Raw genomic sequence first — 15,247 nt, 5'->3', positions numbered from 1 at the left:
GATGAACAGCGCCAGTTGTGTTCACATTGTGGATGATAATGAGAAATAAACATCTGAGTGCATTCTTCCCGGAGATATCTATTCATCATCATCATCCCTTCTGGGAAGACCCTGCGCATGTCGTTCACGAATTAGGTTATCTACATCAGCAATGGTTATGCCCAAGTTATGGGCAGCTTGGGCACGCATTAGAATGCACTCTTCCTCCCTCATTTCCATAAAGCGCTGCATATTTTGCTCCAAGGAAACCATTGCTGTTGTAAATTGCCTAACGCCCTCATTCAAAATGTTAGACATGGAGCGTACCTCGGTTATTACATTCTGCAAGAGTTCTCGCTGATTCTCCCTATCCTGCTGTATGGACGTCTCCAATTCAGCTTGACGAGCCTGGATTGTCTCATACAGCATAGCCAACTGTGGAGAAAGTTGTGGTAACAGCATTTCTTCGGACACCGATGTCACTGAATCAGGATCTACTGCTGTTAGGGTAATGGTACCCTCCTCTTGTGGGTGGAGAGCACCATCAGAACTTATAGGGGAGAGCATAGAAAGAACATTGTTAGCATGTGTCATATGTTGCAATGCTGACTATTATCTGTACATCAATATTATTTAAACTTGGAAATAAGATATATGCAGTCATGCTATTAATTTATTATTATGTCTAAGTATAGTTATGCATCTTTGTTCCCCCTAGCCCTTTCTCTGTCTCTTTGTGACCCCTCAACGCATCTCTTTGTGCCCACCTCCCTTTCCTTCTAATCTCACTACATGTATCGTGGCAGAGTGTCCCCAGGTAGAGAATCTCATGTTTCTTCTGCATGACAGGAAGCTGATCGTTGCACTCAGCTTCCTGTCAGGCTAAGTAGATGATACCCGTGGTCCACTCAGCCACAGTACATAAAGTGAACAGAAGGAGAGGAGTGAAGTGCGCTCCCCCCACCCCGGCTGGTCACCCAGACATTGAGCCCCCTGGCCAGTGCGCCCTAGGCAGACACCTAGTTTGCTTAGTGGTCGACCCGGCCCTGCCTGTTACATAAACTAGTATGCCTGCAAAGAAAATGTGTACAGTTAAAGCATATTTTACATACGCTCAGCAGTGGATTCCTGTTCCTGGACACCAGTGGCCGGCTGTTAGAGGGAAACCACAGTCGTACGCAGTGGTGTATCCTGGTTTTGTGCTGCCCTAGGCAGGACAAAACTCAGGCGCCCCCCTCTCGCCCGTGCCACCCCCATCCAACCCTTCCCCCCGCCCGCACCACCCCCATCCAACCCTTCCCCCTGCCCGCACCACCCCCACCCTTCCCCCGCCCCGCCTTCTAAATACACACACACACACACATTCACTTACAGATATGCATACACTAGCTAACAGAAACACACACACACTTACAGACACACTCACTAACAGACACACACTCACTAGCAGATACACACACACTCACACTAACAGACACACACACACACACACGTACTAACAGACACCCACTAACAGACATACACACACACACACACACACACACTAACAGACATACATACACACACACACTAACAGACACACACTAACAGACATACACACACACACACTAACAGACATACACACACACACACACACACACACACTAACAGACATACACACACACTAACAGACATACACAGACACACTAACAGACATTCACAGACACACTAACAGACATTCACACACACACACTAACAGACATTCACACACACACACACTAACAGACATTCACACACACACACACTAACAGACATTCACACACACACACTAACAGACATTCACACACACACACAGACAGACAGACACACACAGACAGACAGACACACACTAACAGACAGACACACACACTAACAGACAGACACACACACTAACAGACACACAGACATTCACACACACACACACACACACACACACTAACAGACATACACACATACTCACTCACTCACATATTTAACAAACTTTTTTTTTTTTAATTTACCCCCCCCCCCCTTACCTTTGGGAATGCTGGGGGGGGGGGTCCTATTTCTCCCTGGTGGTCCAGTGGCTGCTGGGCGGCGCTGGCGGGCGGCTGGCGAGGGAGCACTTCCTCTGAGCTGTCTGCTCAGCTCCCTCGCGCGCCGCACAGTGAGGCTGGGAGGCGGAGCCGGAATATGATGTCATATTCCGGCTCCCAGCCTCACTCTGCGGCGCGCGAGGGAGCTGAGCAGACAGCTCAGAGGAAGTGCTCCCTCGCCAGCCGCCCGCCAGCGCCGCCCAGCAGACCGCCCGCCCAGACGGCATGTCAGTTAACCGCAAGGCTAACAAGGCATTTGCCCTGGGCGTTTGGGGGCGGCTTTTTTTGCCGCCCCCTGAAAAATGCCGCCCAAGGCAAATGCCTTGTTTGCCTCGCGGCTAATACGCCCCTGGTCGTACGTGGTGAAGAAACTTCGACAAGTTGCAGATGGTCTGAAATACATGTATGTGATAAATTAACTTCATATACAGTTCAATCACATACATGTGTGTGTGTGTGTGTATATGTTTACATGCGCACACACACACACACACACACACACACATATATAACATATATCTAACAATGCTATGCAAATACTTACGAGAGGAAAGTGAAGCTACTTGCATTTCCAGGGAGACAGGAGGTGAACCTGCTGCCCTACTCTCCATGGAGACAGCATCTCCTGCAGTTCCTGGTGCCTCTTCCGGGGATTGAGGGGCTTGCACTGATGGCAAAGAAAACACGCATTGGAGGGTTAACACATGAAAACTGATTTATGCACATTTTGACTAACAAATATGAATTTAAAGGACCACTCTAGGCACCTAGACCACTTCAGCTCAATTAAGTGGTCTGGGTGCCAGGTCCCTCTAGTTTTAAGCCTGCCACAGAAAACATAGCAGTTCCAGAGAAACTGCTTTGTTTCACTGAGGGTTAATCCAGTCTCTAGTGGCTGTCTCACTGACAGCCACTAGAGGCGCTTCTGCAATTCTCACTGTGAAAATCACAGTGAGAAGATACTGGACGTCCATAGGAAAGCATTGAGTAATGCTTTCCTATGGGAGGTTTGAATGTGCGCGCGTCTCTTGCTCCGCATCTGCATCCGGAGCTGATGTCAGCAGAGGGATGAGTGTTTCCAAACTCCGAGGGAGCCCGGCGCTGGAGAAAGGTTTTAACCACTTTAACCACTTCAGCCCAGTGGGAGGTGTGTCACGAGGGTGGCGGGGACCGAATTACCCTAGAGTGTCAGGAAAATGAGTTTGTTTTCCTGGCACTATAGTGGTCCTTTAACAACGTACCTTCAGATGTTTCAGCGCCAGTTTTCCCCTCAATCCCAAGGAGGTTGTCTTTTCCCAGGAACTGCAGGAGCTCCTCTTCATAGGTCTGGTTATTGTTCTTGTGAACCGCCTCCTGTCTTCCTGGAGGCGGCTGCTGCCTTGGTCACATTCCTCTTCACCATCTGCCTTATGTCCTAGTAACTGCAATGACATGTGTAGCTGATGAATTACTTTAATATGTTTCTATATATATGTTTACTGACATGTTTAAAGGGATACTATAGCCACCCAGACCAATTCAGCTCATTGAAGCAATCTGGGTTCAGTGTCCCAGGTCCCTTAACCCTATAAAGGTAACTATTGCAACTGCAATAATTACCTTTATGTGTTAACTCCACCTCTAGTGGCTGGCTACCAGATGGCCACTAGAGGGACTTCTGGGTTGTTAGGCAACTTTTTGTCACCCCTCCATATCCCCCTATCCCTGTGTCTCACCCCTATTAACCCTGCATCTCCCTTATTTAACACCACTTTCGCCTACACTGTGTATGTTACTAAACAGTGAAAGCTGTGGTATAGAAATCCATCAGATTTGTAGATCAGATTGCAATATCTGATGGATGTGCTGCAAGCATGCACAGTGCACCCATCAGATTTCTATAGTTGAAGGATGTGCTGTGCGCACGCGCAGTATACCCATCAGATTTCTTTAGGGCGGTACACCCTTCAGATTAAAGGCCCAGCTGATCGAGCGTCATCAGAGGCAGCACACATGCTCATGGTGCCTCCACCAGAATTCTATACCCCGAGGCCTGCTGGCGCGCAGCTGATCTCGCGTCACTTCTGGTGACGTGGGGGCACCGGAAGTGACGTAGGTATATAAATCTGATAGATATAGATTTCTGATAGAACAGCGGTGTTTTGCAACATGATAGCCTCCCAATGCTTTCCTAGGAGAAAGCATTGGATTGGCTGATTTTGTCAATTATGAAGATCGCAGCCAAGGAGGCAGAGTGTGGGCGGAGCCAGCAGTGATGGACCCGCGCAGCTCTGCTATAAGTATGAGTAATTACAGTTACATTGCTGAGAGGGATGTTAAACTGTGTTTTCACAGTTATAGTGACAGAAATACACACATGTAGTAAATACACACATATAGTGTTAAAGCTGAGCTGCACATAGTGTTTTTTTTTCCCTCTACGTGCTTAAGCGACCCAACCCTCACTTTTAAAAGACTTTAAAAGCATAGCTGCCAATGGTGGGGGTGTGTAGCAAAAACACATGGAGGAAAAAAACAAGTTTTAAAGAACATGGAATAAAGAAAATTATTTTTTAGGAATATAAATGCACTTACCATTTCTTCACCACGTCCGCAGTGCGGTTGTTCCCTCCAACAGCATTCACCACTGCCACAATCTTCCTCCACAGACTGTTTTCTTTGCACGTTAAGTACGTTTGGCTGCTCCCCCAAAAATACATTGGTAGTACTGGCAAAACTTGGTTACCAGTACTGCATTCTCCTCTGCACCAAAGTTATCAGCATACGTTTTCTTCCTCCCAGGATCTGCAGCTTTTAAGATCCTGGGCTTTCTCTTGCTTCTCCCACTTGCTTCTTCTTGCTCCTGGCCAGAGTGGCCAATGCCCCCCTCCACTATATTTATTGTTAAATCACCTGAGGAGCTGGAGGAGGACATGACCACTTCTGGCAGGATCAGTATGCAAGTGCCTAAAATGGCTGACATGGTGGTGGGCTGGCTGAGATCCAAAATGGCTGAATGGCTGGCCTACAGAATATCTGGATAGATTGCCTTGAGTTGATACTTTTTTTTTTTTTACAGTTTTGTCTGGCAGTATGTAAAGGCCTATTTAATTGGCTACTTTCCCACTCCCTTCTAAAATGATACTGTGTTGCCAGTTCCACCTGTCATGGAAGCATGATGATTCATGAGCCCAAGAGACTAAGCAAAGAGCAATGCATTGCATTTGCAATGCCATTCGACATACAAATGCCTATAGTGAGTGTTCGGGAGTTTACAAATAGTGCCAATACATTTTCATGCGATTGGCAGCGTTCGTGCATTTGACGGTTTGGGAGTTATTTCGGGAGTTGTAGGTGTAAATTCAGGGAAATAGAACATTGTTCAATGCCATGTTGTGAGATCAATGTACAAAATTTGAACTGAATGGTTTCACTTCGTTCACTTGAGGCTATTCTGAATTTAGGGATTAGGGAACTGATTTTATGTATTCAATTCATTTGGTTCAATTAAATTGCGCGGAATGAACTAATGGGTTTTCGTACGAAAACGAATGCAAGAATGGTCGGTCATGCAAATTACTTTTTAACCACACGGGGGCACCCCAATACCCCATTTTGAACTGTGGTTAGAATGTTCACAGCTCGCTAACGAGGTGTGAAAACTGCAGACCGCAAGGGAAACAAGCGGCATGTGCTTCCCCTGGGTGGCAGCCGGTTCGTATCTCCGAACGCCCACCAGGGGGAGCATTCGCATCTCGAACCGACCTGCGCGCACTGTCTTAGATCCTACCCGCTCCCAATGGAGCTATGATCACTCCTTTCACCCCTACCTGGGATCTACGAGGCAAGGTTTGTGGCTGCCCAGGAAAGCAGTCTTTCAGGTGGATACCAGCTTGGGGATATCCACCGGAGAGAGGGACGCGTGCCAACAGGGAATCCCTGGGGCTGTAAATCTTTGGCCGCGTGGAAGTCTGTGACGACCAATAGGAGACGGAGCGCCCATTCAAACTGTGTTTGCACGATTCTCCTAGTTGGTCAGCACGAGGGAGTGCTGATTGGTCGCTGCAAGGAGCCGGTGACCAATCAAAGCAGGAGTGCCAGTTCAAATGGGATTTTGTGCCCTTTCTCCAGATTGGGTGGAGAAACTACTCTAATCCACGAGCACTGATTGGTGCCCTTTCTTCGGAGTGGGCAGGTTTTGCGCCCTTTCTTCGGATTGGGCAGCGAAACTCCTTCTTCCCCCAAGCGTTGATTGACACTATTTAGCTCTGCCCTTTCAGCTGATTTGTTGTTGCTTGGTTTGGGTGCAAAGTTTGAATTTGCCAGACTAATCCAAGCAACACCATGGAACTAATTTCATGAATGTACAGAGCCTCAAGTCCCAGACTTTGGATGCTGATATCTCATGCTCTGTACATCTGATCGCCCCACTTTTATCAGGGGTCCTAGATGAGACCCGGGACTATTTAGAAATATATTTTAACCTGGTAACCCCTTCCCTTCCCAGGACGCTGAGCCCCAAAGTTCACCCCTTGTATTTAATGTGTTTTCATATGTGTCTCTGCATACTATTGGTATATACCAGAGTGGGAAATGGTTATCTGTAACCCAACCCCCTCCTGCCTGGCATTGTGTTGTGTTGGATGGAGACCCCCTGTGGGGGTCTGCGCATAAAAAGCTGTGTGCCCAAATAAAGGTTTTCAAACGTTGTACCCCTGAAACTGTGTGTCGTCCAGTTACTGGGGGAAATTGGTCTGTTAGTACGTTAATAGCGGGGGGTGGGAGGGGGGTAACCAGCCAGGTTACCCAGGTCCCACTACAGACATCCTATTCTTAATTAGTTTTGGGCTTTGCATCAATGCATAGCTAGTATCATATGTTGCTATGGATATCAGATTGCGGTTCCAAATGCTTTTGTTAATACATCACTGTATTCTCTGTGAGCATAAGCCATGTGGGGGCTCCAACTAATAGGAAAGAGAAGAAGGATATTCTATGGAAGACCACCAGCCTAGGTTTGCCCACCACGATCATCGTCAAAGATGTAAGTTTTCAATAACTGAAACTAAAAAAAGAGAGAAGTGGATTTAGATCTACACGGATTATTCCTATCTGACTACCACAAGGCAAAGCAGATCTGTGGCGACACTGGGCACTGGAGAAGCCTGGTTGCCAGCCTCCTGCCTCATGACTATGGCCCCCCTCTCATCAGCCCATGCCAAGCCTAAACCCCATGGCGATTTGACTGTGTTTGTGGGATCTGAGCGCTGTTTGGATATATTGAGCGCTCAGTTCCAAGCCATCTGGGGATAGGTTGAATGTGGGGGTTCTGTTCAGTATGATAGGCGTTATGTATTTTTGCTGTTGTTGTGAATAGAGATATTTTCTGTACCTGCAGATAGTTGACTTACCACACTCAGTTAAGCCAATTATCTCCAGGATAGAGGACTCTGTGGCACTGGTTTTGTGCAGAAAAGCCATGGTTCAGTTGGTCACAAAGGACTTCGACCTAACTTTTAAACCAATGGAGGGAATTGCCTGATTTTTGAGTATGTCTGTATTTGGAGTATGCTGATGCTGATGTAAGTTTTATGTGACTGTGATGTATACTTTTAAAGTTATGAATATTGTGTAAAACTGTGTATTTTCCTGTCTGTGATAATTACGTTAGCCCATTGTGTTCAGTAATTATATCACAGGCAGAGGGGAGGATTTTTCTGGAATGAATGGGAGTGTTTATCTGTTTTGTATGTTTTGATTGGATGTTCCACAAAACCCTGTGAGTGGGACGTTGTCTGTAAAATGTGTATATAAGGCCAATAAAGACACAGCTCAGCCTGTTCCTGTTTTGACCCTCAACACGGAGCCTTGTCTCCTTCTTGGGGGGATTTATTGTATGCTGTTCCAGGTCAACTGCTAGGAGTGTAAACCTTTCATATGGTTTTTCCTATTCGACTGTTTGGAGCATTCGTATGGTTCCGGTTCGGCTGTTTACAGCATTCACATGGTTTCCTGTTTGGCGGATTGGTGTCTTTGGTAGCTGCCTATATATCTGGAAGGGAATATCCTCTAAACAGTGTTTAACCCCTTAAGGACCAAACTTCTGGAATAAAATGGAATCATGACGTGTCAGACATGTCATGTGTCCTTAAGGGGTTAACCCCTTTTATGCCTGGGGGTGCCGTTACAAGATCCCAAGGGGATTCAGAGTCACAAATATTCCCACAATTGGGAGAGCAAAGACCAAAGTATGCAGAGATTGCACCTCAGTCCTGAATATATGCTCCATGGACCTTATGCTCATCATAATAAAAGATATTAAAGAAGATCTAATAGAAATACACTGGAAGATCGAAGAAGAGAAAGCCATCATGTTGAGTACACAAAAAGGGATAAACCTACAACAAAAACTGTTAGAGGATGTACTGAAGTATATGAACCAACTTATAAAGTTTAGAGGCAAAAAACAGAAAAAGTACAGGAAGACTATCAGGAGCATTGTGTATAAAAAGTGGCTTTCTGGCAAATTAAAAGGAGACCTAGAAGACCATGTATAAGGATAGTGAAATCTAACATCTATTTATATAATATGTGACGGCACGCCCTCACTGAGTACCATGTCCACAAGGGCCTACCCACTTGTCCAGTAAAATTGGACCCCAAGGACTTGGACTGTGGACTCAGGGGGGCCCAACAGACTTGTTGCCGGCCCATCTTGAGTCTGGACACAGGTCTGTCTATTTCTATGGGGGGAGATATGTGATGGATGGCGTGATTTGTTTGCCCATTTTTGTGACTGTTTTCCATGTGTCCAGATGTTGCTGTGTTGTGTGCCTGTATTCTACATAGAGCAGTGTATGTCTGCATATGCAGCTGTGGGTCAACAAAGAGGGGAGGGATCAGCAGCTCTATAGACTGTAAAGTATAGCTAGGTGTGAAATGTATTGGTTGTCTATTCCTCTTCCCCTCCCTCTTTCTTCTCCTGTCCCATTGTTTCCCGAGCAGGGCGTTGTCCCAGGGACACTGCCAGACCATTTTAAACTAGCTGGTGTTTCCCGTCCTTCCTCTCCCATCAGGATCTTGGGATTGAAACCCCTGTTGTTTTGTGTTGGAGACCCAATGTAGAGCTCTGTGCCTAAAAAACCATGTGTGACAAAATAAAACTTCAGTTTACTCCCAGAGCAATGTTTAGTTTGGTTGCTGGGGAATAAATGCCTGTATGCTTTAATGGTTTCAGATTGGCTGAAGGAAGGAATTAGCGGAGGTAACCAGTCAAGTTACCCATGATCCACTAAAATTGGTGGCAAACGATGGGATGGTACTTCCTAGCCGAATGGAACCAGCGGTCATTAATTGAGAAAGCATGGTTCCCAGCTACAAGAAGGCATAGTTTGACAATATGATGAATGGGCTGCTGACTTTATTCAAACCCAACCCCCATGAGTTTCTCATACAGCATACGAGAAAAACTGTGGCCGAATATCTGCAGCGCAAAGCAGAATGAGCAAACAAATTAGTACAGTGGCACAGTGGCAGTGTGGGATCCAGGGAGAAGAGACACTTGGTCTCTCTCCCTAGGGACAGAGTGAGGTTTTGGGAGTGGAGACAACCGGATGCAGGACATACATTACTCAAACACCCCAAAACACTTAATTAACAGTGTGGTACCACCCTAAAGACTATGTCCCCGGATAGCCTGGATCTGTGCCCAGCATATCCGAAATGGTCTCAGATCCCACGAATATAGTCAAAACGCCACTGAGGTATAGTTTTGACCGACTGCACATGAGGCGCCTGCCCATAAGAGTTTCACAGATTCAGTCTGTGTGGTCAGTCTCTTTCAAGGATACCAAAACATAACAAAATACCAAAAGGATATGTTCGTCTGAAGGTCAGTCGTGTGCCCCTCGTTCGGGAGTTTACTTCTACCGAATGTTGCTTTTAGGAATCCAATAAAACCGAACATGTGTGGGGCTGGAAGTTCGCGCCGTTGAGTGGCTGATTTTAGTTCCATATACTCGACGACCAAACATCGTTGACACCGTTTGTGAAGTAGAGAGTTGGCCATCGCCTCGTGTTCGACCATACGAAGACGGCCACCCAGCCGACCACTTAGAATGTTGTGGATTACGGTTTTCGAAAGTGTTAAAGAGGTCAGTCAGGTTAATGAGTGCCACACAACTGTTCTGGGTGGTCCATCCATTTAGTAGATAGTTTGGTATACGAACCACGTTGTTCAGTCTGTATGGGGGTGTTTCATATACCGAACCAAACAAAAGAAAACAATTATCCATGGACCTGTCACAGGTAGTGTTAGGGGTTAGGTTAGGGGTAGGGGTTAGGCTAGTGATGGGTTTGGGGTTGGGGTTAGGGTAGGGTTGGGGTTAGAGGTTAGGTTAGTGGTGGGGTTAGAGTAGGGTTAGGTTAGGGGTAGGGTCAGGGGTTACGGGTTAGGTTAGGGGTAGGGTTATTGTTGGGATAAACGGTAGGGATAGGGTTGGGGTTAGGGGTAGAGTTGAGGGTTAGGGTTAGGGGTAGAGTTGAGGATAAGGGATAGGATTAGGGGTAGAGTTGAGGGTTAGGGTTGGGGTTAGGGTTAGGGGAAGAGTTGGGGTAGGGCTGGGGATAGGGGTTGTGGTAGGGTTGAGGGTAGGGTTGGGGTAGGGTTAGGGATAAGGCTAGGGGTAAGGTTAGGGTTAGGGGTAGGGATAAACACCGCTGGCCCCGTTTGTGAAGATGACCGCTGCCTCGTGCTCAACCATACGAACGAAAGCCACCCAGCCGACAACTTAGAATGATGGGGATTGCGGTTTTCGAAAGTGTTAAAAAGTTCAGCCAGGTTAATGAGCAGAACACGTTCTGGGTGGTCCATCTATTTAGTAGATAGTTCGGTATACAAACTAAGTTGTTCAGTCTGCATGAGGTTGGTTCGTATACTGAACCAAACAAAAGAAAAACACAGTAAAGGAGTTTAAGCATGCGTGGGATAGGCATAAGGCTATCCTAACTATAAGATAAGGCCAGGGACTAATGAAAGTATTTAGAAAACTGGGCAGACTAGATGGGCCGAATGGTTCTTATCTGCCGTCACATTCTATGTTTCTATGTTTCTATAATCCATAGACAGGTGACCTGTCACAGGTAGGGTTAGGGGTTAGGTTAGAGGTAGGGGTAGGTTATGGTTATGGGTAGGGTTAGGGGTAGGGTTGCGGTTGGGGTTATGGGTTAGGTTAGGGTTAGAATTAGGGGATAGGTTAGGGGTCCGGTTAAGGGTAGGGTTAGAGTTGGGGTTAGGGTTGGGTGTTAGAGATTAGGTTAGGGATAGGGGTTAGGAGTAGGGGTAGGGTTATTGGTAGGGTTGGGGTAGGATTAGGGTTAGGAGTAGGGTTAGGGATAGGGTTAGGCTTAGAGAATTACTGAAGTGCCAAAGTCCCGAATTGCCGAAGTCCCAAATTTCGGAATTTTTTGCTCATGCACATCCCTAGTACCAGGCAGGGAGAAGAGACAACCGATCTATCTCCACAGTGACAGATTGCGTTCCAGGGAGATGAAACAATTGGTCTCCATCAGCAGAGTGCAAACCCAGAAACTGCTGGTCTCTGCCCACAAGTTCCTGAGACTGACCCCAGCGACCTGTTATGGTCTGGTCAGCGGGTAGCTGGTGAGACTACGGCATCCGCTACCTTTCCTTAAGGATGTGTGACGAGAGCAATCTCGCCACATTGCATTGGAGAAGCCTGGTTGCCCGCCTGCTGCCTTTGGACTGTGGCCCTGGGAGATTGGGCCCTTTAAAAACAGTATTCAACCCTAACAGAGTGCATGTCACTCATTCTGGCCCTTTAAATACAGTGGGGTCATTTGGTACTTGCCCTGTGTGAGCGGTGATACCCCAGATAGCTATGCCATGGAGCCCATTCATATAATGAAAGACTATGGGAAAGACTTTAGCTCCATGGCAATTGAACTGTATGTGGGTGGTCTGAGCGCCATTCAATAATATGCGCTTAGACCTAAGCTATCTGGGGATATGTTGCATGTCTTTTTATGTAGTAAATGTAACCTTGTGTATTTTATTGTATTTTATGTCTTTTTGCAGCCATGTGCTCAATGGAGTCTGCCTCTATCCCTGGATATAATTGGATTATTTTCCCATTGTCTCCAGGAAAGAGGGCTCTGTAAAACCGGTCTGAGCCAGATAGCCATGTGCCAGCCAGGGCCCAAAAGATATTTTACTAACTTTTGAACCCCTGGTCTGATTCATGACATTTTTTAATATGTTGTTTCCCTGAATGGATTGATTGTGAATATGTAATTTTTATGTGAATGTGATGTATGGTTTTAGAGTTATGAAAGTTGGGTAGAAAGTATGTTTAACTGTATGTATAATTGAGTTTCCTCTCAGGATAAGGGGAGGGAATATGTGGGATGTAACTGTGATATGATTGGTTGTTTTATCCCTCCCTGTGCTCAGTCCTGTATTTGCAACAACTGTAATGAAAACCAGGCTGGGTGTGCCAGCACCTGAGACCACTGCTTGACCCTCAACACGGAGCCTTGTCTCGTTCTTGGGGGGATTCACTGTATGCTGTTGGAGACTGATTGCCAGGAGTGTAAGCTGATATATGCTTTTCCTGTTCGTCTGCTAGCAGCTATTCGTGAGGTTCCAGTTTGGAGTGCTATTTTGTATCCAGTTCGGGAGTTTGGTGTTCTGCAGTAGCTTTGCCTGTCTCTCAGAAAGGGGCATATTGCCTAAACGGATTTTAACCCCTTGTCTGCTGAAACGGTCCGTTACAGGATGCACCTGCATCAGAGCAGAGCGCTGCCAGCCTCTGCTCTCCCCTTCCCTTGATTCTTGATCCTAGCCACTGGGTCCGGAAGGCAGCTTGGAGCTGCAGCTTGCAGCTGCCTTCGGGCAGAGGGCAGGTAGCCTCTGCCCACCCCAGCTACCTAAGTTGTGCCCTGGCAGCCTTGCAAGGCCCCGGAAGCAAATAGGAGTAGAGGCATGGGCCCCAGGGCAGAGTGCTGCTGGCCTCATACCACTGTTGTTTAGGGACCCTAGCAGCCTCGTAGGGCCCAGAAACATGATGGCAGTGGGGGTGCGGGCCCCGGGGCAGAGGGAAAACGGCCTCTACATATCTAAACGATGGTTTCCAGGAGCGGGTGCTGCCCGCACCATTCTCCGGAAGCTGAGTGGGATCCAGGGGGAGATTAAATATTCCTTGCTCCCTTCCCAGTATCTCGAGCACAGTCAGCTATCCTCCCTAGATGCCAGCCATGACCCCAGTGATGAACAGAAAGCCGAACAGCGACGGACTCCACCAACTACTTCCATCCTCCTCAACCAAACTGCAGAGACACAGGTGATGGAATGGTCGGGAGGACATGCTTGGGTGGGGTTTTTTTACGGGCTCAGAGACTACTGTGTACCAGAGCCTGGGCTGGGGGCGGCCTCCCTGGCTAAAGGCACCTTATGTTTAAGTCACCCTGTACCTAGGAGGGTGCAGGTTGCAAAGCCAGCCAGACCCCAAGACTGAAGAGGCTGGCGGAGGACAAATTATGTTGTGGGCATGACCTGTGTCGAAGGTGGACAAGGGGAAATGTGTGACAAAACGCCGTCAGTGAGTACAATGCCAACATGTGCCCACCCACATGTCCAGTCACATTGGACCCCAAGAATTTGGACACTGGTCTCAGGGAGGTCCAACAGACTTGTTGCCAGTATGCCTGTATGCTTTAATGGTTCCAGAGTGGCACAAGGAAGGCATTAGCGGAGGTCACCAGTCGAGTTACCCATGGTCTGCTACATAATCTAAGCACTTTTCTAAACTTTATATTTCAGCTCATGAAAACTGCCTGCCAGAAGCCAGCTATTCTGGCCATTTGAACTAAATGAACCAAGTTAGACTAGCACCATATCAATGAGATGTAAGCATTCTGCTGTGCTGCATCTGGTATGCAACCCAACAATTCTCTCTCACTCCCCACATCTGCTGCCACCTTCCTGTTTGTGGACACCCCTGCCACGTTGCTCAGCAGCACCTGCCCAGCATCCAACCCTAGTGGCACCCCTCATGCCAGATGGACCCACTGCCCACCCATCCACGCTAGCACCAGGCCAGGGAGAGGGAAGGTCTGTCTAGATCCCCAACTGCACACCCAAGCAAAGAAGAGTCTGCTGCCACAGGTCAGTGACTCCCACTTGCCTGTTGGTCAAGCCTCCAGCCTCCTGCCTTTTTCCTCTGTGACTCCCTGGGAATAGCTGTCTGCCATGCTTCCCTGCTGCCTCCTAGGCCTATCCCACTGACCGTGGGGGTCTACAGACCATGTGCGCTCCATCTGGCCCTGAAGCCGTGCTGCCTGTCAGTGATGAGTCTGTCCATCCTCCTGTGCTCTGCCCCTCCATAGAGTGACTAGAGCTCCTCCCCTCCCAGTGCCAGCCAATTCCAGGGACCCTGACTCAAGCATTGCAGAGGCCTCCTCCTCCGCGCCAGATGCCAACGCCCGAGACCATTTAGATTCACTGCCTCCAGGACCACTCCAAACTACTCCTGCAGCCACACCATCCCTCTGTCCCTTGACACCACCTGAATCCCGGCCATCATATCCTCCACAGACTTCACAGTCATAGAAAAACAAAAACAAGCTTACCAGACCCAATCAGTGGGCCCACCAACTCTGCCTCGTAAGTTGATTAGTAATGAAATTTTGAAAATATCTGACCTTTTATATCAGCCCAACCCATTATCCATACTCACCCAATCACCATCTGGCTCCACCTAAGCCCGCCTCCAAGCCTTTTCAGGGTTCCTTCCCCTAAGCTTCTCCTAAGCTGTGCTTTCTCCATGGGGCTACAGCCATGTTACAGTGCTGCCACCCACCCCATATGCACCTATTTTTAGAAACTTAATTCAACTTCTAAGGTTGATGAATATAGCTATTAAGGGGAGCCCTACTTTAGACTTAACAAAAGACTGGCAAAGGGAAATATGGAGGCCTTTCCCTTGTGCATGGCTTATTCATGAAGGATGCTCATTCCCATAGGTCTGAGTGGGGGGGAGGGGTATATCATAGTGTCTAGAATGGTAGAGGAGGCAAGGTATTTAGGACCCAGAATTATTCATTTATTTATCTAGGATTTAGTTTGTAGTATTTTGAGTCACCTGTGTATGGGATTTATAGCCAAGTGTGGAATTTGT

At 47.5% G+C, this 15,247-nt stretch overlaps 1 long non-coding RNA gene across 1 annotated transcript; it reads right to left on the bottom strand.

Moving 5' to 3' along the window:
* Positions 1 to 705: 705 nt before the first annotated feature.
* On the bottom strand, positions 706 to 3,371 carry LOC134600081 (uncharacterized). Its single transcript, XR_010090348.1, has 3 exons — positions 3,314 to 3,371; positions 2,665 to 2,739; positions 706 to 832 (listed from the first exon to the last, which is right to left on the bottom strand). It is a non-coding gene; the product is annotated as an uncharacterized LOC134600081 (long non-coding RNA).
* Between the last annotated feature and the right edge of the window lie 11,876 nt (positions 3,372 to 15,247).

This window comes from Pelobates fuscus, chromosome 1 (assembly GCF_036172605.1).
Source record: "Pelobates fuscus isolate aPelFus1 chromosome 1, aPelFus1.pri, whole genome shotgun sequence".
Lineage (NCBI taxonomy): Eukaryota > Metazoa > Chordata > Amphibia > Anura > Pelobatidae > Pelobates > Pelobates fuscus.
This window is presented reverse-complemented; position numbering and strand designations above follow the sequence as displayed.